General features: G+C 40.9%; 1 protein-coding gene across 2 annotated transcripts in view; it reads left to right on the top strand.

Annotated features, from left to right (window-relative positions):
- Window positions 1–26,530, top strand: part of MARCH8 (membrane-associated ring finger (C3HC4) 8, E3 ubiquitin protein ligase) — a 73,536-nt gene that overhangs the window by 3,456 nt on the left and 43,550 nt on the right. The gene's annotated exons all lie outside the window — the stretch shown is intronic.

Below are 26,530 nucleotides of genomic sequence, written 5' to 3'. Positions count from 1 at the left end.
TTGGCCGATATAGTGTGTGGTGTCCCCGCTCATGGCAGGGGGGTTGGAACTAGATGATCTTAAGGTCCTTTCCAGCCCTAACTATTCTATGATTCTATGATTCTGTTTCAAACTAGATCTTTGGCTTGTCTGTACCTGCATCGTAAGAAGTCCTTCAGAGGAAGGGCTCGAGCAGCACAACAGCAGAAAATGAAGTACCAATGTGCTTAGAGAAAGAAACTCACTAGTCTGTGAAAAAACAGTGTTTGTCCTGTTCCCCAGAAAGAAGATGCTTTATATCCCATTCTGTTACCTTTCATGATTATGGATGCGTTTAATTATCGACATTTGTAGTAGAGGTGCAGAGGAAAAAACATCAAGCTGAACAGTTCAGATCTCTTACTATTTCTTCTCTTTCATGCTTCTGGTCAAGGTGTAGCTTTTGTATTTCAGGTTAAGGCTTGGCTGGTTTTAGTGGTAGTTTTCCTTGCTACAAGAGCAAGTTTTCTGGGCTAATGATTTGTGACTAACAGTGAAGAACAGCAAGAAATCCTTACCACCTTTATCATTATAATCTAGTTTCTCAAGCTGTGTGATTTATAGACTCTAGGCATGCCTCATGGCAGATTAACATTTACATTCAATACTTGTGGAAGTCTGGGGTAGAAATCTTACTGAATTTGAAGAGGTGATAAAAAGCAATGCTCCTGCCTGCTGTTTCTGTTTAAGTTCTCAGTGTTTTAAGTAGAGGAGCCTGGTAGTTTCTGGTTCAGGTTAGTGTAATTTTCAAGAATTAAAACAGTTGAAAACTGTGGTTAACAGCAGTCTTTCATGAAACTTTGTCTATTTTCCCAATGAAAATAGGGAAGGTCATACAGGGATTATGATTCTTGCATCTAACTCAGATGAACTGTTAGATTTAAGGGCTATTAATAACCATCATTAGCTTCTTACTTATCCTTCACTAGGAATAGCTTGATACTTACCTAGTTTAAGGGAGAGTGACTAACAGTGTTAGTCTATTGTTTGTGAGATGCTACAACCTCCCCCGCCCCTGTTTGGTGGGTAATACACTGGCAGTGATGCTTCTTAATGTATCCAAAAGCAAACAGTTCTCAGGATTTGGACTGGAAATGAAGATCTGATGCTGGGATGTGGTTGAGGTGTTGCTCTGGTTTTGTTTTGTTACAGCGTTGCCTGTTTGAGGGCTTTGTGCCTGGCTTGCTGAAGCCAAGCTGTTAGTAGACGTTAACTGCAGTGAGCAAAGCTTCCTCAGTAATAGATTCTACACTGCTCTTCTAAAAACATGTGAGTAACTTCCCAACCGTGGCCTCCTGTGCTATGATCTCTCCAGATCTTGTAAGCGGATCAGGGATGGACAGGATCAGTGTTTGAATGAGAGATCACGAGATGTTAGTGCAAGTCATTTTGGGTGCACAGTATTCTTTCTTCTCAGTAGGCTGGTCCTGGGAAGCAATACTGAGTTGTCAACAAAGATCACGTAGCATTTATCACAGAAGCAGATGAATGTTCTAGTCTAAATTTAACTTGCTAATTCTACTTGATTGACCGAAACTCCCTTCTGTCCTCTGCTTAAGAGGAGCTATCTTCTTGTCTTCCAAGTGCTGTGTAGTATTACTGACTGCTGTGTGCTCAGCAGAGATGCTGTGATCATCTCAAATATCTCCAGGTGCTTCTCAAAGCTGTTATCTTAGAGATACTATGTCTACCTATCTCACCTAGGTGAAATTACGTTGAGAGAGGCATTGTGCTATATCTTGCTAAATTTCTTCTGTCGCCTTAATGATTTCTTGTATCCTGTAACAGGAAAGGCATTATGGCCTATTGATTTAAATAAGGCATGTCATACTGGAAAAGCAGGACTTACTTGAAGAAGGATTAAAAAAAAGCGATAGATGCATTTGCAAGAATTTTTAGTCATAGATCAGTAACTCAATATAAAAATGAATGCTTTACATTGTGGAATCCAGTGTGACACTTTGAGAGCTGTTATATTGGTTTTAAGGTACAGATGCACTCTGTGGCCTTTTTCTGTTCACTTTTTGGACTTTGAGCATGTGAATGTGGGTTCTGACTGGCTGAACTTGATCCAAATACTCAGGCATTGGTAAGGCTCTGTGTGTGTGTGTGTGTTTGGTTTTGCTTGCCCATTGAACCAAATCATTCATTAAGCAGCCAGGCTGCAAATCCTTTAAGAATTTTACCCCTTAATATTTTTCTACTGAGATTTGTGTGTTCAGGTGTAGCTATGTTGTATATTAACACTAGGCCTGGCATTTTTCCTTTATTAAATTTGCTTTGTATAGAAACTGGTTAACTATGGAAGAATTTTCACCTGAGTATCCTTTAACTTTTCCATGGGAAGCAGAATGAGTCTCCTGCTGTACTGCTTATAGACTTAGCCTCAAAGTGGGAATAGCAAAGTCCTTTCCTGACAATTCAAACCTTGGCTTTTAGATAGCACGTTTTTCAATGGATCATAAAGCATTTCCCAGAAAAAGTTGATGTTGCACTTCCTGCTTTTAAAAAAGCAGTAATTTGACAATTTTTTGACAGAGCAGACAAACTGTGACAGAAGCACCCCTGAAGAGCTGCAGTGGAAATGCTTTCATTTCTGCAGTCTGGGAGCAGATAGTATTTCCCAGACCTTGTCATTTGAGAATACACCAGGTGACTGTGGTGGCTGTAACATCCTTCCAAATCGTATCCCTGTGGCAAATGCTGTGGCGCTGAGAGCATGGTATTTCCATGGCTGATTTCTCTGCTAAAACACATGTTTTAGGACATGTCTGTGTAGGAGCAGGTGCCTAAACCTACTCCCGGTCCGATTACCTTTCACAGGTAAATAGTGAGAAGTACTAAGTAAATAGGAAAATTGCTTTAGAAACTGCTTCACATCACATGCCTCTGTCTTCTCCATGAGTGCATTTGTACATGCTTGAACACCACCCTGCTTGTGATCTCTCCTTTTGGTTATTAGAGAGGTGTGCTTGTGAAGACAGCTTAACTATTACTTGTATCAAACCCTTCCTCAGCATAGCACTTCGCAGTTTCTGTCGGGTGCCCTTGTGAATATGCTCTTATGGGGCATTGCTTATTTCTTTACTCCTGTAAATGTCTTGGCATGTGCCAGTGGTGTGAGTGCCTGAGGTGCTCCTTCTGCTCTTGCCTGCCTGCCTTCTTCCTATGGGCAGTTGCCACCATTCCTACCCCTTGCCAGCTTCAGAGCTTTCTTCTCTCCTATGTGTTCCTGGCAAGAGCATCACTATCCTTCCCTTCTGTGTGGTACCTGGAAAGCTGGCAAGAAGCACAGAGTGTAGCCAGGCCTGGATTAAACCAGTGGTCTAGAATTTGGCATTTCTCTGTCTCTTACTGCCCTGCTAGATGGTGTTGGGCAAGCCCCTAGGGTGCCTGCGCTGTCCTCCTCCCATCTATGAAAAAGGGCTAGTACTGCTGGATAACCTTGTAAAGGGCTTCAGGTGTGTGGATAAAAGCTGAGCAGCTGGAAAGGTTTGTCACTAGATCCTCCCAGTATTTTTCCAGACTCCGACTCTACCACTGGTTCTGCTGAGCTGGCCCAAAGCTCTGCTGCAGCACATGGGGAGCACGGGGTGCGTGGAGAGCAGAGGGGTGCACCTCTTGCACGTTGGCATCACTTCATCTTGCTTGTGGTGAAGGTGCAAAATGCTGTGACCTTCCTGAATCCATTCTGGTTTTATGGACTTGAGTGCGGAGTGGGAAGCTGGTCGTCTCGAGCCCCACTGTTGGAAGCTAGAGATGCTGCTTCCCAGCAAACCCCAGTGGAGAGGGAAGAGGGGAGGCAGGAAGGGGGAGGGAGGGACGGGATGGGAGGGAGCTGCTCCCGCTTGAGCAGCCCTAACAAAAAATAGTCAGATCATGCCATTTGATTCTGCATTGTGTTTGTCTTGGAGCGTGTACAGCATGTGTGTGTGAGGAAAGGAGCAGATGGCTTCTGAGTGGAGATGAATTACGAAAGGCAGACTGTGGGAAGGGATTTCTGAAAGGGATTTGAAGAAAAGGAGAAAACCCTTTCTTCTAAAAATTCAGTAAACATCATAAAAACTCACAGCAGTTGGTACAGCCACAGAGTTTTATTTAGTGATGTCTTGGAGAAGAAAAGAAACTTTTGAAGTTTCAGGTTTTGCTGTTTTCTTGTAATCAGACTTATTTACATAAAACCTGTGGTTTGATTTTGCTTACTGCATGTGAACTCCTTGCTTTGGTGTCTCAAAACCAGAAACTTTGAGTTAATTATTATGATCTGTAGGTGTTGCATTAACCAGAATTTTTAAACCACCTCTCTGATATTAACAAAATCTGTCTAGCTTTCATTAGCAGTTCACTTGAACAAGCTGAGAATCATTCTTTCAAAACATTTTGTAAAAGAAGTACTGGTGCTGTTTAATTATGTGATAGCCAAGTATGTTTTGGTGGTGTTTTTTTCAGGTCTGTTGATGTTTCTGGTGTATGTTAATGTGCAACAGCTTTCCATGAAGGGAGCCCTGGTTCTGAGCTCGTGATTGTAGAGGTTTAGTGGTTTTTAATATAACTTTAGTATAGTGGGGTTTAATTCCCTGGCAAAAGCATGCTTGCTTGGTTGCTTTCTAACAAGAAATGTGTGTCAGCCATGATCCAACACTGAGCTGTATGTGCATATAAACATCTGTGTCAGTGCAGAGTGCCACTGAAATCATCACAGCTCCACAAAGACATGAGTCAAGGCCCTGATTGTACTTCCAGTGATTTTCATCATCCAGTGGCTATGCTGTTTCTTTAAAATGATACTGTCAGGTTCCTGCAAACTGATTCTTGAAGTTCTTTGTTTATTAAAGGTAATTTCTATAAATGAGGGGCACCAGAAGTACAGGGTTTTTTTCCTCCTGTTGGATGTTTTGCCTCATGCATTGATGCATAGTGAGTGACTTGGTTTGTTCTTTCAGACAGGTGTGTTTCTGTAACGGGTGAAATACTTAAAGTAGGCTGAGCTTTGGGTTGGTTTGGGCTTTTGTTTTGTTTAGGGGTTTGTTTGAGAGAAGAACAACACTAACAATTCTGCCAGAGAAGCATGCTGTAGTGTAGTACACTTAAAGTACTTGAACTTACAGTTTTTAAAACTGTCTAGCTTTCAAGTTGCTGATATGCCTTTAAACCCTGCACCCCAGTGGTTTAAAGTTTTAAATTCTGACAAGTTATATATAGGCTTATGTTTGCACCCTTAGGTAATTGTTTGGCCTTTATTCCATTTATGAAGAATTCTTGATGGGGGAATTTATTTGTTAGAAATTGCTTCTTCAAGTGTTGCTGAAATCTGAGCTCCTAAAAAGGAGTACAGCCTTCTGAGTCAATAGTCCTCACACCTAGAAACAAAATCCACCTTTGGGATCTATTCAGCTTTTCTTGGTCCCAGAAGTGATGGTCTCTCATCTGCTACGAAACATGTTTCCCTTTGGTAGCAGACATTGCTCCTGTTTTAGGAAGTTGCTTAGGGAGATTTTTCATGCCAGCCACAAGTCAGACCGTGCTTTTATTACTGAGCAAGTCCAAATGTCTGTTCCATGAGGTCAGTGGCTGAAATTAAAAATTTGTTTTTCTAGAAGTCAAGAACTGAGTTTTGACATCTTCAAAGACAAAAGGAAGAACAGGATCACCTATTTGTGGATGTTTATTTACAACCCAGTTCTCTTCCTGTAAATAAGCACTGCTTTTATACTGGCCCATTTATCATTTTTTCATATGCTTGAGTGTAGACTGCATCTGATTCCTTGTGGACCTAACAACAGGTGGCTGTGTCCTCATGTCTGCAGCATTTGGCTTCACCCCTGTGCTAAGTGAATCTTTCGTGTTTCTATCGTATTCTTTAAGGGTGCAGGATCTATTGTGTTCCTGGAGGCTAGAGTCTGGGACCATGTCACTAAATGCTTTGCATACGTATTATGCATCTGTCAGTATAACTGCAAGTCTGTGTGTTTAGCACAGATACTCAGATTCTATGAGTGTGGAAACAGTTAACACTGGAACATTTTCCGTAATAAGTTTGTAACTTATGCTTAGTTTTTTCAGGGACCTTATAGTGAAGAAATGGGATGTACCTTTAAATTTTTTGTGTAACCTACTTGAGTCTGTATCAAAGCTGGATTTGGAGACACAGATTTCCAGTGCGCCTTACCACCTTGAAGGGTAATTGCATTTCCTACTCTTTAAGTACTTATACCTTGGAAAAATCACTACTCCAGATCTCACAGACATAGAATTATTTATCTCTGAGATGTCAATCAGATTTTTTTCTAACTTTGAAGTAAAATTCGCTCTCTCTGTTAACTGGAACTAGTGTCTGGTTGTGTTCATTTAGTTAAGTATATTGTGCTTCATATCTCAATGAACCTGTGAGGGTTTGGAGGAATTTTTGTCTCCATTTTTGTTTTTAAAGTATGCTCCAAATTGCTTTAGGTGTGAAAAATTACTTGCTGCTTGATGTTCTTGAATTAGTTTTTAAGTAGGCATTTGTTGCTGTTACCTGTTCTTGACTCATGTGCTTATAAAATGAGATGAAACCTTAGAGATTGACAGTATCTTCATATAAACGCCAAAGGACTTCTTTTGCCTTTGTTTTCACCTTAAAGCCCATTCTTGAAGGAAAAAAAACCCAAACCGAAACAAACAAAAAAGATGTAAATGTTCTGTTCCTTATTTAATGTCTATTTAGCACATTGTTCATGCCAAATGTTTTACCTTTAGATAATGTGCTGTAACATTGGAGAGTATGTTGTCCAGTCTGCAGAGCATAGGACCAAGAGTTGTCTTTTGTTTGTGATTCTGTTGTGGTTTTGTAACTCCTTCATATCACATTCTTGTTGCAAACAAACATAGAGATCTTGTCAATGGGGAGGAAAGTATCAGAACCATGTGTTTCTACTAGTCTTCAATTCATTCATTCTTCTGATTGCAGGTTTACCTTTTAATGCATAGGTCATATGCTAGGTTTATACATTACTAGCAGCTGTCTTCATACAGGATGCATGGGCGACATAGTTTAGTGTGAAGTGTCCCTGCCCATGGCAGGGGGGTTGGTCCCTTCCAACCCTAACTATAACTATTCTAGGCTTGTTTGTGCAAGATAATCCACAGCTTTAACAGACATTTTGATCTTTCCACAAAGGAAAGAGGTTTATGTGGCATGTCAGCTCATTTCACTGATCATCACTATATTTATGTAGGGTTGTTAGTAACAGTACTGTGCTTATCCTTTGTCCCAGTTTTCTTGGACAAGCTTTAGGAAGTCAGGCAACAGTACATAACCATATAATTAAATACTATCACTCACACATACACACTTAATTTATCCAAGACATTGTCTACTGCTCCAGGATGTACCAAATTGCTTTCCAAGCCTAGAGGTTAAGACTGCCAAGTAGAAATGTGGAGAGGCCTGTGATGCCTCCCTGCAAGATGGGATTATCCCATTACTGCGTAAGATAGTATGTCCCAGCACCCTTGATGCTGAGACTGAGTGGGAACCCTTCCTGGGAGTCCCTCCCTTCCTCCAACCTCAATGTCCAGCTGCGTGCGTGCCACTCAACATCTTGCAGCTCTGCCTCTCCAGTTCATGTGCTGACAGTCACCACTTTAAATACTTCACCCTTCAGTTCCTTTGTCTACATGGTTATATCAGGAGGATTGCTAATGTTAGCTAATACTCGTAACAGGCTTGAGATTCACAGATGAAGATACAGAGAGCAGTGAGTGGTATGAGCAGATAGGAAACTTGCAGAACAGATGAGGTGGAAGAAATCCTTGAAATGCTGTTCCTAGTTCAGGTGCACTTTTAAATGTATAGTCTTGCAGTTACAGTGGTGAACTAGTAGATGTTGAAAGCTGAGTTCTGCTTACTGCACAGCCATGATGGTATATCGAAAGAGAGGTGACCTCAACCACCAAGGCCAGGCTAGGAGCCATTTCAGCAACAGATGTAGTAGGCTGGCACGTGCAGGGAAGTAAGAACCCAGAACAAATGTTAGCAACACCCCAGTGTGCCTGAGATCGTGGCTCCTGAGGATGCTGATCAGTTGGCTGTAACTCCTGTAAATGTGGTCAAAGCAGACCTGATTCATGAGGCTGGTGAAGAAATGAGTGCAGAAAGGAGAGGTGGTATGGAGCATGTATGATAATACTCAAGCGTGAACTTTTTTCTTTGAACTTACATTAGTCATGGAGATCTTTTGCAACAAAGTAGTTGATCTTTCTTCTGCAGGTGGAGCTTTGTATTAGGTGTTTAATTAATTGATTAGTTTCTATAGAGAGCTGTCCAAAATGGACATTAAAAGCTTACCCATGTTATACCGCAAATCTGTGTGGAGGCAGGTTATTCTTTGAACAAGGATTTTCTGAACCAATGTACTATCCTTTCTTCTGTACTTTGTCACCAGGAAAACAAATGAGTTAAAAGAATGACAGCTCACGCTGTCCCTTCTTACCTTCCTGCTATTTCAGGACAGCTTTTCAGCGAGCACCAGGACTCATTTCAGAGGTGGCTCCCAAGTTTCAGCTAATGTGAAGTATCTCCCATGCTAGATTTGTGCTTCCCTGTGTGGGAGATGTTGACCCCTCTTAGAGAAGATGCTTGCTAGAAACAAGAGATCTCTGTGTGTCTTAGTGTGTGGCGAGTAGTGTATACAAAGGAATATTATAGTTCCATAATTCAAAACCATGTTTCCAGGGCGGATACAAGGAGGTGATCCTGCCCCTCTACTCTGCTCTTGTGAGACCTCACTTGGAGTAGTGTGTACAGTTCTGGTGTCCTCAACATCAAAAGGACATGGAGCTGTTGGAGCAAGTCCAGAGGAGGGCCACGAGGATGATAAAGGGGACTGGAGCACCTCCCGTATGAAGACAGGCTGAGAAAGTTGGGGCTGTTCAGCCTGGAGAAGAGAAGGCTGCGTGGAGACCTCACAGCAGCCTTCCAATATCTGAAGGGGGCCTACAGGGATGCTGGGGAGGGACTCTTCATTAGGGACTCTAGTGGTAGGGACAGGGGGAATGGCTTTAAACTTAAACAGGGGAACTTTAGGTTAGATCTAAGGAAGAAGTACTTCGCAGTAAGGGTGGCGAGGCACTGGAATGGGTTGCCCAAGGAAGCTGTGAATGCTCCAACCCTGGCGATGTTCAAGGCCAGGCTGGACAGAGCCTTGGGCGACATAGTTTAGTGTGTGGTGTCCCTGCTCATGGCAGGGGGGTTGGAACTAGATGGTCTTAAGGTCTTTTTCAACCCTAACTATTCTATGATTCTGTGATTCTATGTCTGCAAGTCCTCTGGGGCCCTACATGGATAGGTGTCACTCACACAAGAGAAGTTGTGTCCTGTCACCTCTGCAACGTATGTTGATGCCAGATGGTACCATGCAGCCCATGGAAGTGACTGGTCTGCAATACTTCTTACTTTTCTCTTCTTCTTTAGCTTTTATTTTCCCTTCCTGTACTGTATTTTAGATCCCATGGCTACGTGTTGATCAAAATTATGGATTGGCATCAAATTCTTGAAAGAAGTATGAGATTATCCTTTTCCTAGGACTTGGAGGGAGGAGCTTAAAAAAGATAGTTTGAAAGCTGTAGGATCTGCTTCTGTCTTTTTTTGAATACCAACTAATGAATTGATTTTTCCCCCCCCGCTTTTGAAGTGGTCACGGAATAGCCTTGTAACACATATTGTTAGCTTTTCCTGAATGGAAAGTTTCAGAACAAGAAATGTTTTAGTCAGCTGTGACTGGATGCACAACCCCACACCAGTTATAAAGTTTTTTGTGGCAATCATCTGCCTGCCAATTTCTAGTAACTATTCCCAAGCAGTAGATACCAGAGGAGATGGTTTCTGGATTGTTCAGTTTGAAACATCACCGTAGTTTCCCTCAGCAAGTGGCTTATATTATATTTTATGGCTTCAAGGTTTTATGTGTAAAGAGTGAAACGTGATTAATCCCACAGAATAGGAGTTGTTTCCTAGTTCACACACACACACACAGTCCTCTTTACTTACGTTGACTGTAACGCAGATGGATGAAAGCACATTATTTGGGTAAAGATTGCAAGGCAGGCTCATATGCAACCAAGTGAAACATTCGCTGATTTTTGCGTCTTAATTTCTCTGAGCTGGTTAATGTAACACCAGTTAATCAGCTTCATTCCACATGAAATGCTGCAGTGTGACTTCCCCTTTGGCTGCTGACAAGCATCAGGTACTCCAGAGACACTGGAGTTACTTAAACATCCATAGGCAGAAATGTGGAAGTGACCCCTAGAATAGGATGTTCCTATTCTCACACACAAAGGTTGGGATACTTGCAAAAAGGGAAGCACAGCTACTGTGTACCTGTAAGCTTTAAACCATAGCTGTTTTAAGTTAAGCACTTAAAAGGGAAGCACTAGGGTACTTAATGGAAACATTTGCAAATTAGGGCCACTGGGTCAATTTGTGCTTAAGCTAATAAAAGTTACCTTATGCCTTTACAGCTGGCTATAGAACTGAACTAGTTCTGTGATTAATACGAAAACTTTGATTTATTTGGCTTATATTGCTTTGAATTGCCAAGTAAAGATCTGTATCATCATACAACAGTGAAGTTCATGCAGAAGAGGAAAGGGCATGTTGGAGTACACATTAAATAAACAATAACAAAAAAGGCAGCTATTTTGTATGTAAATTTTAATGTGCAAAGCAGAATATAGCTATCTAGAATAAATATATGTTCATGTATTTCTACACACTGGTAATGAAGAGCTGATTGAACTGAAGTCAGCAGTATAAAAGCAGCACCTCCCACCCCAAAACCCTTTCCCATCAGTCTGAGAATGGCTTGTTTTATCTTAATGACTCCTTTGAAGTTTGTGACGTTGAAGGCCAGCTGGGATGACCACATCTGACTTGTCATAACCTGTGTTTCAGGGATAACTAGATGTAGCATACACTGAACCCATAGCTCCTGATATTTGGAAGAGGCACTTTAACCTCCACCCTTGACTTGAAGATGACGGGTAAATTTTCTGTCTTACTCGATAGTTTGTTTCTGTGCCAACCACAACCACAGTTTACAGAAACCCAGCTTTTATTTTTATTTTTTAAATCTGAGTTTTTCTGGCTTCAGCTCCCAGCTGCTGGTTGTTGGTGACTCTTTCTCCGTTAATTAAAACAGGCTCTTTAATTGTGCTTTTGGACCTATTGGTGTGTTACTGACAAGTTGGTCATCCACTTTTTAGATAAACTTACAGATAAAATTCTTGAATCTCTCCCAGTAAGGTGTGTCCTACAGCCTTGAATATATCTGGGGGGAGTGAGGGATGGAAAGAGGTCCTATTCAGTCCCCTCTCCTTCTGTTTGAAAGGAAAGACTGGGACACAGGAGGTGCAAGTGTTTTAATTACAGGGCAAGTTGTGCTGCTTTTGCTTTTAGGGTTTGGTGGTGTTCCAGTGCTTGTCCTCCCTCATTTTTCCAGCACATAACTTGGCAATGCTGGGCTTCAAAGGGAAAACTGATCTCTACTTGCTATAATGCAGGGGTGAAAGGCATTGATCCTGTTCTCAAACCCCTTTCAGGTTCTCATCTGCAGTTGTCACTTCAACTTCCTAAGTCCTTTACTGTACTCCTGCTTTGCAGGCTGAAGCCTGTATACCTTGCAGTCACAGCCTTTGTGACTTTCATTTGTTGAAAATAAAATGCAGTTTGAGTACAATCTTTTTCCCCCTCAAACCAATTTCAGATGCTCAGTGTCTGTAAAGTGGCTGTAAACCTCATAATTTTTACCACTCAGCTAAACTTTTTGTCACCTGTAAAGGTAACTAGTAGCAACTTCCCTAAGTTTGGGGTTTTTTTAATTCATTCCAGATGATTATTGAAAATACTGAGTAATGACTGGCTTAGCCCCAATCTTGTGGATCCAGTGGGAACATCTTCATTTGATTTTCAGTTAACAACGCTGACTTTACGTCTGTGAGGAGTCAGGTCTTTGCCATTTAACATGTTTTCCGTTGGTATCATTCATTCCATTTTTAGATGGAAACATATGGGAAAAGAAATAAAAGGGAACGCTCCACCATAGCAGACATACTAAATTAAAGGTGGGAATTTTGGAGATCTAAAACTGACTATGAGGGAAATATTCACAGAAGACACTAGGCTGGCAAAAAACAAACCCCAGAAAAACAGATGGGGCGAGCATGTCTGCAGCAAGACGGCACTTTCTCCCGGTTGCATCGTGAGCTCAGCTGGTGAGGGACATTTCTTCTGCAAGAGTTAGCGGGAGAATTTCATGAGTGGGTAACGTGCCCAGGTATTAGGGCCTTCTTTTACACTATTTGTTCTTTGAGGTTTAAAGCCTGAATAAATAATGCTGTTTTGAAAAGTGCTTTCTAATGGTTACTAGAATGAACCGACCAAGTACTGGAGCTTGCAGTTTCCATGGGAAACTAGGCCTTTCCCATGAGCGCAGCTAGGGAGAGGGAGAGGCAACCTGCATGGCAGGTTGCCTGTGTGCTGTGCTGCCCCCCTCAGAGCTTCCATTGCTGCTGTATCATGTCCATGCCATGATGTTTTGTTCTGTTTTTTTCCCCTTATCATTTGTAAACCTCCATTTCCTTTTGAATGTAGATACAGTAGAGAGCACTGCTATTGCTCCTAGGCTTATGAGCATTTTGAACTTGCCCCAGTCCACCCAGTCTCACACTGAGTAGGACTGGTGGCAGCTGCTTATCTCCCAAAAACATTCCTAGTTTTAGTCTCTACCCAGCCCTGCAGGTCTGCTGCTGAACTGCCAGGAATCTTCCCACTGTCCCCAGGCGAGATCGGAAATATGTACTGAAAGTACTAGATACCATCTCCAGGTCCAAATATTTGCTTTCAGGAGTTCTGATATCTGTGTCTAAATGTTTTAGCATTGGTTTAGCATTTAGTTGGTTTCAGCCCACCTGTAAAGCTGCTAGCATGTAGCTAATCATTACAAGAGCCCTGCAGTTCCCTACAGACATCTCTTTGACCTCTCCCTACCTCTTCTGCTATAGCTACTTATTTAAAGGAAGTACTTTAAAAGTGCCACTCACCAGTACCTCATTCAGTAGAACCCAGGTGTCTGTCTTCTGCCCCCCTCTGAAATGCACTCTCACAATTTATCCTCTTCCAGAAAATGTCCGCTCTGGTCTGCTGACAGTCCACCACCAGCAATTCAGTGGCAGGCTTTGGTGCCCCCATGTCATCTGTCCCCAGGGATGATGTGGGGATAACCATCTGGAATACAAGAGGTAGAACATGGAAGTCCTTTAAGACTGGCTTCTGTCTGGCTACCTCTAGTAAGTCTAGCCGACGCATACACAGGTCTTGGTGGATTACAGTGTGCAGGAAGGCAGGTGAGATCAACCTGGTTTTATGACTCTGCTGTTTTTCAATTCACTCATTAAGCCAGAAGTACGTGTAACATCTGAGGTTCTGGTTTACAACTAGAATTTTTTGGGATGTTTAATGCAGAGTCCTGACCACCATGTCTGTGTGTCTGTTGCATTCTTTCTGGTGAATTCTTCTTGTGCAGTGTTAGGTGGGTTTTAGCTGTCAGGAGTTTTGAATCTCATGTTGGGGTTTCTTTGGTTTGATTTTTGTTTGGTTTTTTTTTTTGGAGGAACTTCTGAGGAAGCTCATACAGTTCCTCTTTATAACAAAGTTCTGTTTTTTACTTTTTTTTTATTAGATTTCTCAAATGTTTGTGAAAGTGTCTTAACTAGTTCCTGCATGTGCAGTTTTGTTGGGGAGAACTTGTGTGCAATCCACTGTTCTGAACTCAGCTATATTTTCTGAGGCAATAAAGCAGAACAAAGAGCCAAAGCTGTAGATGTGAGGGGAAATAAAACCATTTAGGAAGCTTAATATGCCCGTAGTTGCTTGGCCTTTTCATTTCATGTTCAATCATCCATTTTTCTCTGGTCTGAAGTGCTTTTTGTGGATTTGGTTTGTTGGGGTTTTTTTCTGCAATTGATCTTTTAATGCTTTTTGGAAAACATCTTCAGGCCATATTGTTATACACCACTCTTGGTTTGTAGGTGCATTAGTGACACCCACAGTACTTGGGTAAGCATCGTTATATTGCTTTGCAGCATTGTGAATTTACTGTTGCAGTGACAAGCATTTGGATTGGGCACAGGCAGCAGCCAAAAGTCAGCTCCTACCCACAGGTACTGTCTTTCCGCCTGTTCCATGGAAGCATGGGCTGTTCTGTGGTATTTGTGAATGCTTGGTACAGAGTTTGGATACTGGTCCTAATTTAATTAAAAATAGATACAAAATCCTCACTTCTTTTTCCACTGTGAAATTCACATAGGCTTGGAGAAACATCTGCTGGATCAAAGTCTGTTAGCTTCTTCAGTGTGTTCCTGATTGCTGAAACTCCCTCCGGCTTTGTTTGTTTGGAAAAAGTCTGGTGTAACATTGGATCTGTGCAGCCTGCAGCATTTCAGAAGCCTGAGAGGAGCAGTGCAGGCGCTTGCACAAGCATGGTGATGCGATTTCACAGGCAGGAAACACTGCTTGGTATTTAACATTTTCTTACCCTATCTTTCCCCCATTACACTTTTGCCATACAAATTGGTTCTTCTTTCCCTCCATCTTCTTTTGGGGGTTAGACCTGGGAAGTGTCCACTAGCTGTTCCCAGGCAGTACCGACTGAGATGGTCACAGAAAAGAGGATTTGGAAAAGCAGAAGCTTGGAAGAGAGTAAGATGAGCTAAAAAATGAGACAAACTGTCCCTGGATGGTGACCATCCTGTCGAAGCACAAGTGCTCATCCCACTGAGGGAGTTACCTGCTGCGCGAGATGCGCTGCAGAGAAATGACCCGCTTTGCTATCGTTAGTTTACTGGTCAGGGGATAACTAATCTTTTTGTACTGCATGTTTCAGTTCAGAATAGTTGGAGGTTTTTTTTTCACTCAGACATCAAAGAAGTTCTGATTGGCAGCTTGGAAATTTGCGTAAGGTCTGAAGGGAGGATTTATAGGAAACGAGCAGATGGTCTACTAGAGAATTACCCTAGGAGGTTACAGTTATTTAAAAATGGGAGGAACTAAATAGACTGTACAGAATTTGACTGTAAAATTAACTGGCCAGCCAGTAGCTAAATACTTAACCAAAATGATTCAGCTTGTCCCCTAGCATAAGCGTGTAATGAAGCAATGTGTCTGTGAGCTGATGCCACACACTATTTCATGTTTCACTGAAGTGAAATTAAGTGTGCATGAATGAAAAATGATTTTGCTATGCACAGTGTGGTGAGACCACTCCTGTATCTCTTCCTTTCGCAGTGGCAGTGTGATTGTTCAGGCATATGCAGGTCAATGCTACAAAATGCCGTTCATTTTAAGTGAAATATAAAGCTGTTCAGCAGAGTGCCTTTAATTTTTAAACTGCTCTTTTTATCCTCATAAATAATAACCAATTAACACATTGGTTAAATTCCAATACTTGATTATTTAATCAAATATTTAATACTGGGGGGGGAGGAACCCCAACCAAAACCCAAGTTGTTTTATTCTGGGGATGCAAGACATCTAGTATTACACTAAGTAGTCAAATACCACATGTCACTTCTGAGTTGTTTGCCACGTGGCTTTAGACTTTCAATATCCATGTTTCCAATTTGTGTGTGTTTCTAAATGGACAATCAGAGTTTTAGAGAAAATCCCATTATTTTAGATGCCGATGTTTTAAGAAGCACAAACTTTGTATGCTGCGTTAAGTGAACAGATGGATTCAGAACACAACTGAGTTCATTATTCTTTAAAAAGTTAGGAAAACACTTTTTTTTATTTAAATCCCTAAGAAGGACCTTTTTTTAAAAGGCAGATAGGCTTTAATTCTCTCATGTTTTAAATTGAACACCCAATGGAGAGAGCTGTCTGAAATAATAAAAGGTGATTAATTATTCTCACACTATTCTGTCTGTCTTCTGGTTTGCTTCTCCCAGAAACTTACTCATAACACCTGGTGTTATGGGAGTAGCCCCTTTGCCATATGCAGACATAGTTGTGCTGAGAGTTCAGTGGCGTAACACTGGTACAGAATGTCATTAAACCGGATTTCTCTTCAACTCACTGTGTTTGCGTAATTCTTCATAATGGCAGTAATATACCTATTGAGTTTAGAAACCAGTCTTCACAACCTTTGACCTAACCTCCTGAAGTACTAAGAGGAAAAGGACCAATATCGAAAGGGCTATGTGAAATTCTTAACTGAGTCTAAATACATACCTCCCTGCATATAAAGCCTTACAATTTGTATTTATGGCAGATTTCCCCCTCCTGTCCAGCAGTCCATTTCCATTAGCTTCAGAGTTAGAGCCTCTGGAAAGAAACAGTCTCAGAATTCAGCACTATCTTCCAGATATTAAAGAAAACATCTAGAGAGTGAATTCATGGCAGTGCAGTTGCTGAGGTTGAGCTAAGACAGAAATTTTGGTTGTAAAGTGCTTGTTCACACAAGTTCCCGATGACAGTCCACAAGACTTGACACAGGGAGGGAAGAGTATTCTGTTCTTTAATTGAAGCTCATCTGGTATGAAAATACTGAGATGAGTTTTGAACCCTGCTATTGATACAGCTAATCTTTCAGCTTATTATTTACTAGCTGCTGGGGTTTCTGAAATTCAGTCCTGCAGAAATGAACATAGCATACCCTGTTTCAAAACTATTAAGTGTGTTGTACTCTCAATGATTCATTTCAGATGTTTAATCTGCTACTGTTTGTTCATAGTGTAGAACCTGAGTATACCCTATGATTACGTTTCCTTTATCAAGGTGTAGTCCCTCTGGCTTCCTTTGCAAAAACAGAAGATCTGTCTATAAAACAGTCCTCCTGCATCCGTCGTGTTGAGCCCGATTGCTTATCTTGTGGTTCATAGTGTACAAGGCTGGGTTTATGTAGAGCCCTTGCCCTCTCGCTTAGGCAGCCCTGCTAATTCTCTGGAAGCTTCTTGATTCCCAGTTTTAAAATTGTGATGGAAAAACTGGAGGAAGACATTAAGGCCTCATTTTTTAAATGTTAAGAAAGTTTGCCTCCTTGATGTTTAATCATAGAATCATAGCCTAGTTAAGGTTGGAAAGGACCTTAAGACCATCTAATTCCAACCCTCCTGCCATGGGCAGGGACACCACACACTAAACCATGTCACCCAAGACTCCATTCAACCTGGCCTTGAACACTGCCAGGGTTGGAGCATTCACAACTTCCTTGGGCAGCCCATTCCAGTGCCTCACCACCCTCACAATTGGATATTGGTAAGTGAAGTGTTTCCATAGCCTTTGTTATGAATCTGGTAATGTGTACGTGGATTTGATTTTGTGTTGGACTTTTCATTTTTGAAAAGGAGCGTTTGGTCTGGGAGACAGAAACGGTGAGTTATGCAGAGTGCTCAGGATATGGGACCAGCAGTGGTGGATGAGACAAAAAAGGTCCGTGTAATTCAGAATCTTGTCCCTGATCATGCATGAGAGAGAGAATATGAGATACAAAGCATGTACAGGGTGGTCTTAAGCCCAAGGTTTGTACCATGTACTGCTGTGATAAAACATTATTTTCAATGGGGTGCAGTTATCTGAAAACCTCAGTTTAAAAGTGGATGTGGCAGGGAACTGAAGAGGGTGAGAAGATGGAGTTGGTCTGGGAAAAAGTGCAGTTGAAGGGAAAGGAAATCCTCTCCTCTGCCTTGTGGTATGTACAGCATTCCTAGGGTATCCCAGGGAAAACATGACAATCAATGCAACTGTCTGGATAATGTAGTCTGGAGACTCCTAAAGTTAGCGTTGGAGGAGGATCACCATTAGCAGATGTGAAAGAGGAGTCCTTCAAAAGTAACAGCTATTCATGACTGAGCACTAGGTGACTCTAATGTGTTGAATATTCCTTTCCTTTGGGGGTCTTTCAGTTGTCCTCACCTTTTATCTCTCAGTTTCTGTATAAGTCACCCAAGGCAGGGATAGAAAGCAGGGACTGACTCTGAGTTTTGATGTAACCTGAGAAATGCAGCCTCAAAGATGGCTAGAGATTTATGTTATAGCCAAATCCAAGAGCCGAGGTTCAGGATTTAGGAAGTTGTACACACGCTACATTAAAGCCACGTTTCTTTTACAGGAAGCTAACAGCTTGTGAGAGCTTTTCCAGTTGTGTTTGGACAGCTATGTCACTTGGATTGCAGTAGGTAGCTGATAAAGAGATGCCAAGTAATTTTTTGTGTATCTAACAATGAAATCAAAGGAAAACAATTCAGAGAAATAGAACTGAATCTGCAAGTGGCATGTATTGACATTTGCTTATTGCAGTAATTGCACTTGCAAATAAAGTAATTGCAAGTTAGTCCTGTGTTCACTCTTTGGAAGAATATCTGAAAGTAAGTGATTTTTGTAGTTAGCTTACAAAGTTGTACTGACATAATGGAATGTATTGTTCAAGAAGCATGTGAATTTATCCCCCATATTCTTCCACCCACTAAGTTCTCCTAAGCAGTCTCTCTTCTCTGTAAACAATCAACTGAACTTGCCAGCTACAGCAAGCATTTTTTCCCACCTTCTTTGGGCTGCATTGTTTTCTGGACTGTCACATTCTTTCTCTGTCTTTGGTGTTCATTTATACAGCTTCTCTTGCATCACAGCCCTTAATAATAAGAAAAATTAATAACTAAGCAACTGAATTTACTAGTATTGTGTACTCCAGAGACATGGCTGTGTGCTTATCATGCTTTCTTTGATTTCCAGCTGCATGGAGTTTTATCTTTCTTTTTCAAAAAAGAAGAAAATTACCAGATCTGTTGGTCTGACTGAAAAATAGAGGAAAGAAAATGGGTCTGGGAGGGGTATTCTCGCTTTTTGGACATTGGGAGAATTTTTGTGCTTCATAGCACAAAAATTGCTAGGGATTGCTTTCGGGAAGGGGGGAGAGGTGGACATCAGCTGCTGCAAGGAATAGAGCATGTTCATAGAAGCTCTCATGCATTATTCATCACAAGATCCTTTCATTGGAATCAGCTGGAGGAAGTAGTTAGTCTAGTTTGAGCTACACTAGTATTATATTTAGGGGGCTTAAACAAGCCCAGGCAAGTACAGCACCAACTCTTTCTCTTCATCTGCAGGAAAATGTAGGGCAGTCAGCAGCTCTGCTTACACAGCTCCGTCTCTTTAGTCTGGATAACAGGAGTCATGCAACCAGGGGAAGCTACACTGAGGATACATACATGCATTCGTGCTGGAAAATGAAGCTTCAGGTAGGAGAACATCTTATCAGCAGACTATCTTAGCTTTACAGTTCATTGTAGGAATGCTGTTAAGCCCTGCAAAATGAATGGGTACATCAGGGCAGCCTGTCTAGAGAGGCTGCTGTAGAGGCTCCTCATTAGAGTGCTCCACATAGAGTGCTATGTGAATGATCCTTTTTAGTGTGATACTTTGTTCAGTTCTAACTGTGAAGCTGCTTTGTTTTTTGTTTTTAAGAAAAATAAAGCACCTTTCCTTCATTCACACTAACACTCTTCTGAAGGTGCTGGGGGTTAAAAGCAGAGAGACAACTTGCTGGGTTTTGGAAATTTTTGGGGGTTGTTTTTATTTAAGCTGTTTTTTAAATTGTATTGGTATTAGCACTTTTACTGGAGGGAGGTAACCATAAGAGATTCTGTTAAAACACAGCTGGCTGTGATAAGCCTTAAGCTCCAATTGTGTCCTTTCAGAGTGTCTGCATTTGAATGGCTGCAGTATTTACCACTTCTTTTTTTTTTTAATTTTCTGAATAAAGATGCTTGTAAATTGGGGCTTCTGTTCTCAAAAGCACATCTGTATTTTCTAATGTTATAAGTTGTTCTAAAAGAAATCTATATTCCTTCTCTGTACAAGCTTTGTATATTTAGATCATAAGGCTCGAGCAACACTTAGTTTAGTTTTAGACAAAGAGGGGGATTTTGCAAAACCTTATGGAACATTAACAAAGGGTCTTTGTTCTGGTTTGTGAGCATTATTTGCTGTGTAATGTGTGGGTTTGTGCATGTGTGAGAGAGGGAGGTATACAAACACATAATCTCATTTGGCAAGAATGTTCAAATGCTATTTGCTTTGTGTGTCTGAAGTATGTATGCTGCTTCTGGCTGCTAACTGCTCTGGTGTATGTCCCGTCTGCCTGCTTGCGCTGCTTGAGGGGCTTGTTTCAGTTTGGGGAGGATTTTATTTCTTTATTTAGGTGGGCTGCTAAAACCCCCAACTTGAAGGTGGAAAAATCACAAGTCCCTGCTAGACAACTAGGATGAAATGGTGCTTTGCGGTGCAGACAACTTGTTTTCTTTCCAAAACGATAGCTTGAAGCCCAATCCGGGGTTTAGTAAATAAGCATTACTGGTGGAAGCAGAAATTGTCAGCTTTACATGAAATCCCTCCGGAGGAGATTAATGATCATGTGCTTTTGGTGAAGCTTAAATATACACTGCCTGCCAGTATGTTGTCTTCTAAGATGACTTATCATCTAAATAGAATTTGCATGTACACAAGAATATGATGTTTAGTACCTTTTTTTTTTTCTTTTGTTAACCATTTGGGAGTGACGATATTTTGTTACACACACTATCAGCCTGTGTGCCTGGGGGGTGGAGAAGCACATCAGTACTTCTGGGAGTCCTAAATAACTTAAACATTAAATAACTTAAAAGCTCCTTTTGACTTCACATGTTAAATTCTTGACATTCTCGCTGTATATACAGCATATAAATTGATTTGCTACTTGACTTTTACAGATGCTTCAATATTTATCATGAGATAGAGAAGTAACTGTCTTACGCTCTTTTACAACAGATTGTATGACCTTTCGATGCTTAAGATTGTTGTTTCATGGAAGCTCGCTAGGACGATTCTTCATCTGAGTTTATTAGACTTGTTAGGTCCCATGCATTCAGTTATTTGGTTGAAGTCAGTGGATTTAAGAGATGGATTATGTGATTTGAACTTTAAGATTTTTTAAAAAGATCAAAGTGTATTTTACTGCTTTGCCACTCACACTTGGAGTCCAGAGTTCTGTTGTCTAGTAATCATAGAATCATATAGGGAAGGAAGAGTTGTTTCTGTACTTGTATTTTTAATGTACTGGGCAGATGTGTTGATAGTTTAAAATGAAGTTATGCAAAATCATCTTTGTGCTGTTCTTTTTCAACTCTCCACATTCAGATTTTGTCTGTACTCAGCCTCTCAGCTACCCACTCAGTTGGGTTTGGTTTGGGTTTTTGTTTTGCTTGTTTGTTTGTTTTAAACAATCAAATGATTGACAATCTATGATTCTAAATAAGATTTAATACTACTTTTGTGGCACAAACCAGCAGTTATACCCTTATTGGCACAGAGAGAAAACCAGCATGTTCACGTCCAGCCTAAACCAGTTTGGGCCCAGATAAGAGTGTCATATTTAACGTGCCATCTGAAAGTGCTCTAGTTTATGCCTGTGCTTCAGAAGTGCCTCAGAATCCTCATACAGCTGAAGCATGAGGAGCCTGGATGCAATATGACGCTGTAGATCATAAAATCTCACTCTTGGGGAGAGGAATTTTATTCTGGTGTTCACATTTTTTAAAAATTCAGATGTTGTTGTTATTATTAAAAAATAAGAAACTTTCACATGTCTGGGAATACATAATTTGCTCCATCAGCTAAGAGTGAGGAAAATATTTGGACTGAGCAAAATATTTCAGACATTATAGATCCAGGAAGGTGAGAATTTGCACTGAACGAAAGTAAAAACAACCCAACAGCTAACAAATAAGGGAGAAAAGAGCACAAATCCAATTTCTGGTTATTTTTCTGTACATCACTGTGAAGAGCTGGAATTGAACCAGAACAGGAAACATACTCTGTGTTCAGACTGTGGCAAGGGAGCAAGACTGAGACTTATTTGATAAAACTCCTTTCCAGTTTTATCTCCTGTCTCAGTGTCTCTTTGTAATGGAATATAAAGGTTCCTAATGGCAGATTCAGAAATACAATTAAAATATTCAGTATTTGGCAACAGTGAGAAATGACACAAACTGAAACAAAGAGTATGCTTATGTTGGTATTAAAGAAGTGAATGGAAGAGGAGTTATTAGCTAGTTCTGTGATATAAAGGCAGCATCGTATTGTAACAACATTTAAATAAATGGTTGCAGCTGTGATGTCCGTGGGAAAAGTAGTAAAAACCAGGGAAGGATAAGCATGGTGGCCTCTGTTGGACCTATCAAGCAACAGAGAAACTTTGGGGATTTTTATGTCTCAGATGACAAGGAGTTTTAAAGATAGGTCTCTGGTGAGAACAGATGTAGTTTGCGTTTGTGGGGGCTTTATTTAAAACAAAAAAACAACTGAAGAATAAATTTAGGTTGAAAATAATTTTTTCAGTAGTACAAAATGAAGATATTTTCAAATCATGGCCTTCTGCCACTAGGCTGTCTCCCAGAAAGCTGAATGGTGGGCAGTATTCTAGTGCCATGGTGGGGCTGTAATCAAATTGCTTGCGATGACAAATGATGTAAAGTTTATATATATATATGATAATATATTACCATGCATTCATGTCAGTTTTGTTGCCTGCCCGAGGCCATGTAGCCTTTTCTCAGTGTGTCAGCCAGCTTCCTTATGGCTTTGCTGCTGTCTCTTCCCCCAGAGCAGGGTGGCCCTCTGCCTCCTTCCTTTGCCAGCAGTGGGGAGTGTCTGGCTTCCTGCCATGGAGGTAGCTGGGGAAGAAACAATGATGAGGCTGCAGGGAGGAGGATACTGTACACTTCCTGGAGAAACAGGCTGGAAATCTCTGCACCTCGGTCTGGTGGAGGAGGGCAAAGGGGATGCCATCATCTCACTGTGCTTCAACCTCAACACCACAATAGATTTGGTCGCTTTATCGTGGGCATGTCTTGGCCACTGGTGACAAGTAAGGCTCAGTAAGAGGAGGGACTGTTTTCCCCCAACCACACCTCCCCAGACCTCTGTGTCTCATTGTCCAAAAGGCACAGGACGAGCCGCTACCTTAGCAGAAATGACTGAAAGTGTGTTGTCCATCCTTTCCTCCCTCCTGGGAATGACTTCAGGGCAGGCAGGAATACAAAGTTTCCAGTTGGGATGTGACCCTGTGTAAAATCTGCTGGAGATAGAGGGACGATATCAGGCAACCATGTGTGTCCCCGTGGATTGACTGTAAGTCAAGTAAGTCAGAAACTGGGGAGAAAGTTGGCCATGGACCACTGCTTCGGAACAGTCTGGGCATTGGTCAGCAGGTGGTGAGCGATTGCATTGTTTAACACTTGTTTGAAAATGGAGGTCAGGAAGAAACTGACAGCAACTATTGCAGTCTGGGATTTGTGGGATCTGTTTTTGATTTGTCACCTTGCAGAGAGGAGCACAGTCCTCTTTATAGGGTCATCCCAGGGTAGTTTTCATCTCTCTGCATCCCAGCAGTACAGGTATTTGAGGCACTGATGGCATCTTTTTTTTCCCTGCTCCCTTCCTGTTGTGCATTATCGTTTTTCTGATTTGGTTATTTTTCACTAAGGTCTAAATTCAATTCCTGGAGAGAATTGTCTCCTATACAGGAGTATGAAGTAATGTTTTCTGGTACCCTTCAGCACTAAGTGCATATCTCATGAATGATAATTATTCCAAAGAACTCACTCAAAGACCCTTATGCTCACGGTAACAGGAATGCTAGTGTTGTCAACAAAGTTAAGATCATAGGTAGAATTGAGAACGTAAGAACTGCTGTACCAGGTTGGACCAAAGCACTTTTGTGGCAGTGTGCGATTGGGTATGCTGAGGGACTAGTGCAAAACCAGGCATGTAATTACATAATATGTTTAAAAGCAGGCATATCATCAACCGTATAATGATGCCTCCCCAGAAAGCTTTCCCAGTCTTCACTGATTTACAGCTCAAGAACTCTTCCGTATTTGTATTTGATATTTCTCAGTAGATTCCTGTTCCACTAATCTCTCCAATAGCTTTTTCTGAATCCGAATAAAACTTTGAGCATCCAAAACCACCTTAGGTAAAGATTCCCACCATTAACTATGGATTGTGCAAAACCCAGTGTGTTTTGTTCTGAAATGCTCATTTCATTGGATGTTCCATGTTTCTTTTACTGGAGAGATGGAAGATCGTTTCCTAGTTACTTTTTCTGTGACTATCGTGATTCTGTGATCTCTTTTCCGTGTTGAAAAGTCTCAGTCTATTTAGTAATTTCTTGCATGGAAACCACTCATACATTCAATCACTCCATTACCCTTTTTGTATCCTTTTCAGTCTTAGTAATTCTTGTTTGATTTCTGTGGGATGAGAACTGCACCCAGTATTTAAAATGGGATTTCTGGGTTTGTAGAAGATAGCGATTTCCTAGTTTGTTCTCTAATATTTACAAACACTTAGGGGTTTTTATTCCACTGAGCTGCTGTGTCTGTAAAATTACTTTTATAACCTGAAGATTGTACAAGAAATCTGGAGAGGGACTTTTAACAAGGGCATATAGAGATAGGACATAAGGTAATGGCCTTAAACTGACAGATGGGAGATTTAGATTAGACATTAGGAAAAAATTTCTTACTATGAGGTTGATGAGACACTGGAACAGGTTGCCTAGAGAAGTTTTGGGTGCCCCATCCCTGGAAGTGTTCAAGACCAGGCTGGATGGGGCTTTGAGCAACCTGGTCTAGTGGAAGGTGTCCCTGCACATGGCAAAGGGATTGGAATTAGATGATCTTCAAGGCCCCTTCCAACCCAAACCATTCTGTGATTCTGTGATTGTATTCCTTAGTATCTGGACTCCAGCCTTGAATATGTAAAGGTCAGGTTGTCACTTGCCATTTATCCAGCCTGCATGTCATTTGCTATTTTACTAGCTGATACAATTAGGTGGTTATGCACCTTGCCTTGGCTAATGAAAGGAGGCTGTACAGAAAGTAAGCATTGACACCTCGTTGTTAGCCTTGCTTTTCAGGCTGCTTCATATTAACACTCTCCCTGTGACACTCCACTGGTGACTTCCTTCTGCTGTGAAAACTGTTTTTATTTAAAAACAAAACAAAAACAACAAAAAACCCCAACCAAACACAAAAACCTTTCCTAAACTTTAGGCAGATATTTACCACGCGATAACCTTTCCTTCTGTCTATGGTAGCTTAGAAAACAGCACTAGTCAGCCCACACTACCTGGTTTACAGAAAGAATTTAACAAAATCCCATCCCAGAAGATCTTAGAGTTTATTGATGCTTATTGATGCTTTAAAGGGAAAAGATGAAAAAAAAAAATCTGCAGTATGTGAGATCTATTCACTAGACTGCTAGTGAATGATTAACTGAACTTGCCCAGTATAAGGGTTGGCCTTGTTGCTCTGCAGTTTCCTGAATATTTCCTGGCACCTTTGCTAAAACTGCTGTGGCACTACTCACCTTGCAGGCCACTGTTAGTAAAGCAGTTTTAAGTAAGAGGTAATGCTTCCTGTTGATCAATTGAACTATATTCCATTAATTGTTAGGTTTGTTACCAAGCTACTTTTAGATTGTAATAAAATTGAGGATTACTTAGTCAAACATTCATTTGCAGATGAATATAACAGTCAAGTATTCATTTAAAGCTAAAATTGTATGACTGACAAATTTTTTAAACTTAGTTCACTTGCCTTCAAAAAAGAGAATAGAAAATCTCCCAGAGCTTATTGACCTAATGTAATTGGGCTAAATTTGGTAACTTCATGTATCTGAACTTCCTTTGGAAAACATCTTGACTCTTTTCCTTTGGATTTTTTGTTTGGTTTTTCTCCTGGACTACTTCCTAGACCAGGCCTTTCTCAGACCTGGTTCAAAGATGAGTTTAAGTAATAAGAGTGTTGAAGTTTTGTTTATTCCCCCATACCGGAGATGGAAGAATTCAAAGGAAAATGAGCACAGCCAGGAGTGGCAGTTTTTAAAAACTTCTTAATATTTAGTAACTTTTTTTTTTTTTTTTTTTTTTTTTTGAAAACTCCTTTTGAGCCACAGGGCCTTGCAAAGTTTTGCTTAAAGTCACTTTTGAGAACAGGTACTTTCATTCTTCAAGCATTATTTTTTGGTGTCACTGTGTGACAGTGGGATTGAAGAGTCCTTGTGTTATCTCCTGTTTTACTAGGTATTAGGTATTGTATCTATGTAGAAAAAGGACACCTTTGGTCTCTGAAAACTTCCAGTCTTGAAAAGTGAGCCCATATGGCAAGAAAAAGTTTTGCTTGCTGAGTTTTACTCCTGAGGAACAGAAATCTAAATTGAAGTGGCTTGCCCAAGGAGTGTGCAAAACCAATGATGAAACCATTAACTAGATGTTCTTAAGGTCCTTTCCAACCCTAGCCATTCTGTGATTCTATAACTCAAAAATCAGGGATGTATCCGTGACCACTTTGCTGGAACTGGTGTTGGGCTGTTCCCTTCTGAGGTCTAAATTCTTTTTCAGCAGAGATAGTAGGAGTACCTGGAAATGCAGGG

The sequence above is a fragment of the Nestor notabilis genome, unplaced genomic scaffold (genome assembly GCF_000696875.1).
Source record: "Nestor notabilis isolate BGI_N333 unplaced genomic scaffold, ASM69687v1 scaffold9661, whole genome shotgun sequence".
Classification (NCBI taxonomy): Eukaryota; Metazoa; Chordata; class Aves; order Psittaciformes; family Psittacidae; genus Nestor; species Nestor notabilis.
Note: the sequence above shows the minus strand (reverse complement) of the source record. Positions and strands in the feature narration are given on the sequence as shown.